This window comes from Oncorhynchus tshawytscha, linkage group LG19 (assembly GCF_018296145.1).
Source record: "Oncorhynchus tshawytscha isolate Ot180627B linkage group LG19, Otsh_v2.0, whole genome shotgun sequence".
NCBI classification, from domain to species: domain Eukaryota; kingdom Metazoa; phylum Chordata; class Actinopteri; order Salmoniformes; family Salmonidae; genus Oncorhynchus; species Oncorhynchus tshawytscha.
The window spans coordinates 4982016-4987955 of NC_056447.1; positions in this window are offsets into that span (position 1 = coordinate 4982016).

Below are 5940 nucleotides of genomic sequence, written 5' to 3' on the forward strand. Positions count from 1 at the left end.
AGCTGTGTATGTGCAAAGTTTTAGACTGATCCAATGAACCATTGCATATCTGTTCAAAATGTTGTCTCAAGACTGCCCAAATGTCCCTAATTGGTTTATTGATACATTTAAGTTCATAACTGTGCATTCTCCTCAAACAATAGCATGGTATTCTTTCACTGTAATAGCTACTGTAAATTGGACAGTGCAGTTTAAAAAGAACAAGAATTTAAGCTTTCTGCCCACATCAGAAATGTCTATGTCCTGGGAAATGTTTTTGTTACTTACAACCTTATGCTAATCACATTACCTTACGTTAGCTCAACCATCCCACGGGGGGACACACATGTAGAGGTTAACACATTAACTAACACTAACACATTTACATTCACGCACAACATCGGGAATGGGAGAATGTGCCATGATCCTCACAACTTGTTTATTGGCATCCAATGACACAATGGTTACTATTAGTTTTCTCACAAATGTCTCAAGCATGAAAAGTGGCTGAATTGCCAACTGCACATAGAAATGCTTCCTTAGATGTTATTTTGCTCTTTCATTCCAGTAAAATGTTTCAAGTTCAAGATTTCCCCAAAACAGGAATCTGACACAGTGCAAAAATGTAATCTTTTACAATTTTAGTGTGACATGTGAAGCAAATCAAACTATCTCAAAGCAAAATAATATGAAGAGCTGCCTGATTTTTTGAAAGGATCAATTGGGAAAAGATTGAGATACTGTAAATTCAGTAGGCTTTCTTCTAAAACTATCAGCTGTTATTTACACACTACATAACCCCAGATCCTCTGCGCATTAACTTCAGGGAGGCAAACTAGTCAACTTTCTGCAAAATTCAAGTGTGGTGGAACAAGTATTAGCATTGTTAAGTATCTTGCAAGCTGGATCGAATTCTCCATTAGCTAGCCAGAGAAAAGTTGAGTAACATTAGCCAAATCCTCTGATCAAATAATTGAGTTTATGGTGTGAAAATTAGCTTGCTAATAAAGTCAGACAGCTAACGTTACAGCTAGCAAACGTTACATCATCAGATGAGCTGACATTAGTAACCTAACCAATTTGCTATAGTATTAACTGGTAGATGACTCCTTGGCGGCGGTTCCTCAAGTTATAACGCGTTAGTTGCTTACTGGACCCTGGCAATCTGTGTGAAACTAGCTAACGAACTAGCCACTATCTGTTAACTAATTAGGTGAAAATTAGTTGTTGCTTGTTAAACAAGTGGATTCAGTGATCAAGTGTAGCTGGAGCTGAGCCTGGCTTAAGCTGGATGCCACTATAGAGGTGAAAGGAACACCACACACTTTCCCTCTTTCTCACTGCTGCTGGCACATTGTGGAACACATGTCCACAGGCAGAAAGTGTGCAATGTAATAATGTGCAGTGTAGCCCAAAGATATTGTTTTTGTTGTGTTGAACTTGACAGTAGCGTGTGTGTGTGTGTGTGTGTGTGTGAGAGAGTGAGTGAGGGGGGATTCTCTTTTTTTTTACTCAGTGAATGTTATTTTTGCTCACATGTAGCCGTGTGCACTTGATCGATGTCTATAGTGGCCTCTATAATAGAGCAAAAAATATAATACCTGTTTGTTTCATTCTATTTCTACTTCAAGATGCTTTTTTCTCCAAGTGCAATATTTATGTGTGTGTGTGTTCACAAGCCTTCTATTATAAAGGCTTGAGTGTCATTTGCAGTAAATTCTAGGCAACACATAATTGGATTGCTTTCTTTACATTTTCTAGCTGTGAGTTAGGTTCACATGAACCACTTTTTATTTTTTCATGTAGATCATATTCTTTGTTGTTTAATTAGTTCAAACCTGCATTTCCCCCTAGCGGGGATTAGTTAAAACCTGCATTTCCCCCTAGCGGGGATTAGTTAAAACCTGCATTTCCCCCTAGCGGGGATTAGTTAAAACCTGCATTTCCCCCTAGCGGGGATTAGTTAAAACCTGCATTTCCCCCTAGCGGGGATTAGTTAAAACCTGCATTTCCCCCTAGCGGGGATTAGTTAAAACCTGCATTTCCCCCTAGCGGGGATTAGTTAAAACCTGCATTTCCCCCTAGCGGGGATTAGTTAAAACCTGCATTTCCCCCTAGCGGGGATTAGTTAAAACCTGCATTTCCCCCTAGCGGGGATTAGTTAAAACCTGCATTTCCCCCTAGCGGGGATTAGTTAAAACCTGCATTTCCCCCTAGCGGGGATTAGTTAAAACCTGCATTTCCCCCTAGCGGGGATTAGTTAAAACCTGCATTTCCCCCTAGCGGGGATTAGTTAAAAACCTGCATTAGTTAAAACCTGCCCCTAGCGGGGATTAGTTAAAACCTGCATTTCCCCTAAGCGGGGATTAGTTAAAACCTGCATTTCCCCCTGCAGCGGGGATTAGTTAAAACCTGCATTTCCCCCTAGCGGGGATTAGTTAAAACCTGCATTTCCCCCTAGCGGGGATTAGTTGAAACCTGCATTTCCCCCTAGCGGGGATTAGTTAAAACCTGCATTTCCCACTAGCGGGGATTAGTTAAAACCTGCATTTCCCCCTAGCAGGGATTTTTATTACACGTTTCAGTGCAACAACAAAAAAAGGTGTCACAAGTTAGAATCATAGAGAGTTAAGGAGAAACATTCACACAGACTTATTTGCCTACCATTTGTATCATTAATCATTAGCCTTACATGACTACATTTTGGTGACGCGCTCCTCCTGGAATGAGCAGTAGGTGAGACAACAGGTCTTTAATCGCGATGAGACATAGTGTGAGACGTCGGCTGCGTCCCAAGTGGCACCCTATTACCTACATAGTGCACTCGTTTTGGCCGGAGCCATATACGCCCTTGTCAAAAGTCGAGCGCTACATAGGGAAAGGGTGCCATTTGGGACGCAACCACTCTTTGCTTCATGGCCCCTGTCTTTTGGCCCCCCTGTCAAAGAATAAAGGAAGTTTGTTTCTTTCCACACAGACATGGACAGTAGTGCATCGCAGTTGCTAGCTGTGCCACTTGAGATCCTGGTTAGAGTCCAGGCTCTGTCGCAGCCGGCCCAGCGTCGCTGGAGACCCATGGGGCGGCGCACAATTGGCCCAGCGTCGCCCAGGATAGGGGAGGGTTTGACCGGCAGGGATGTACTTGTCCCATCACGCTCTAGCGACTCCTGTGGCGGGCCGGGCGCAGTGCACGCTGACACAGTTGCCAGGTGTACGGTGTTTCCTCCGTCACATTCGTGCGGCTGGCTTCCGGGTTAAGCGGGCATTGTGTCAAGAGGCAGTGCGGCTTGGTTGAGTCGTGTGTCGGAGGACGCACGTCTCTTCGCGTCTCCCGAGTCCGTGCGGGAGTTGCAGCAATGAGACAAGACTGTAACTACCAATTAGATACCACGAAATTGGGGTAAATAAGCAACAATAAAATAAAGACATGTACAGTAGGCTACATGCCCCCCTAGGCAAGTCATAAGAATTTTATTTGCTTTTTTTCCATATATCCACAGCACAATTATTGTCACCTCTGTGAATTTTATGTTTGGTTTAAAACAATTGTGTGGTATGAATTTCCCATGCGTTAGAAAATACACAACAGTGTCAACTTCTTCCATTCCTACAGTAAAGTACATAGAGCCCAGAAGACATAGAAAGACAAACCGCTTGTCAGGAAGCATGAGGCCATCTAATTGACAAGGCTGCTGCTTTTAATTGACAAAGCCCTGCTTTTTGGCTTTGTAAACGCAACGTGACTTTGGAGCTCTCGAGATAATTGGGACAAAATAGTCCAAAATATCATTATCATCCCAAATAACTTTTTTTTTCTCCTTCCCATTTGTCATTCTCTGATTCTCACAGCTGAGGTCATTGCTTAGCAACAGATCACTGGTGCTACATGACTAAATCCCAGAGTACATAGCAACTCTTTCAGCCTTTTATTCTGTGTCTCTCGTTCTCTCCTTCCCCCAGTGCCGGTGAATTAAAGGCAGGGTGAGTACAAAAAAAGGTCTTCTAACCTTTGCCCCGTGTTGCGGTCCGTGTGAATGAGTTGAGACGAGGCAATCTGTGGCTTTTGATTTCCTCTCTCCTCTCCCCTGTTGGGTTGCGGTGGGCAGCAGCATTCACACAGGCGCAACAACAAAAGAAACGCCTGACACGGCGAGATGGGATCAAGGGCAGAGAGAGGTTATGGTTGCAACGGAAGGCAAAGTCTTCTAACGAAATTGTGTGTGTGTTCTACATCCCTGTTGTTGTGGCTCAACTAAGGGACAGAGGGCCGAACCCCTCCTGCATGACACTGTACAGTGGACATTAGAATAACGCTTAGCTCAACAGTGACATATCTAATCCTCACTCACTTACTCAGTCACACACACACACACACTCGATCCTCAGCAGAGCCCAATGAGCTGCCCTCATGGGAATCCAGGTAGAGAGGCTTTCGTATTCACCCATGTCTCTGCATCCTATCCTGTAGTGGGACATTAAAACATGTGGCTAAACTCATTTGTTATTTAGATTCGACCTAGTCAGTGGTGTAAAGTACTTACATAAAAGTACTTTAATGTATTACTTAAGTTGTTTTCTGAGGTATCTGTACTTCACGACACTGAACAGAAATATAGACACAACATGTAAAGTGTTGGTTCCATGAGCTGAAATAAAAGATCCCAGACATTTCCCATAAGCACAAAAAGCTTATTTCTCTCAAATTCTGTAAACAATTTTGTTTACATCCCTGTTAGTGAGCATTTCTCTTTAGCCAAGATAATCCATCCACCTGACAGGTGTGGAATATCAAGAAGCCTATTAAACAGCATGATCGTTGCACAGGTGCACCTGTGTTGTGTGACACAATGCCACAGATGTCTCAAGGTTTGAGGCCTCACAACCCCAGAACACCTGTATGGCACCGTGTGGGCAAGCGGTTTGCTGATGTCAACGTTGTGAACAGAGTGCCCCATGGTGGGGTTATGATATGGGCAGCCATAAGCTACGGACAATGAACACAATTGCATTTTGTCAATGGCAATTTCAATGCACAGAGATAGCATGACGATATCCTGAGGCCCATTGTGGTGCTATTCATCCGCCACCATCACCTCATGTTTCAGCATGATTAAGCACGGCCCCATGTCGCAAGGATCTGTACACAATTTCTGGAAGCTGAAAATGTCCCAGTTCTTCCATGGCCTGCGTACTCAGACATTTCACCCATTGAGCATGTTTGGAATGCTCCGGATCAACTTTCCAGTTTCCAATATCCAGCAACTTTGCACAGCCATTGAAAAGGAGTGGGACAACATTCCACAGGCCACAATCAACAGCATGATCAACTCTATGCAAAGGAAATGTGTCTTACTGCATGAGGCAAATGGTGGTCACACCCAATACTGACTGGCATCCCTACCTTTTTTTAAGGTATCTGTGACAAACAAATGCCCATCTGTATTCCCAGTCGGGAAATCCGTAGATAAGGGCCTAATGAATATATTTTGAGAACTGTAACTTAGTCAAATCTTATAAGTTGTTGCGTGTTGTGCTTTATATTTTTGTTCAGTATATTTATGGATACTTTTACTTTTACATTCCTAAAGAAAGTAATGTACTTTTTGCTCCATACATTTTCCCTGACACCCAAAAGTACTCGTTACATTTTGAATGCTTAGCAGAACAGAAAGTGGTCCAATTCACACACTTATCAAGAGAACATCACTGGTCGTCTCTACTGTCTCTGATCTGGACGACTCACTAAACTGAGAACATCACTGGTCGTCTCCACTGTCTCTGATCTGGATGACTCACTAAACAGAGAACAGCCCTGGTCGTCTCTACTAGCCTCTGATCTGGACGACTCACTAAACAGAGAACATCCCTGGTCGTCTCTACTGTCTCTGATCTGGACGACTCACTAAACAGAGAACATCACTGGTCGTCTCTACTGTCTCTGATCTGGACGACTCACTAAAC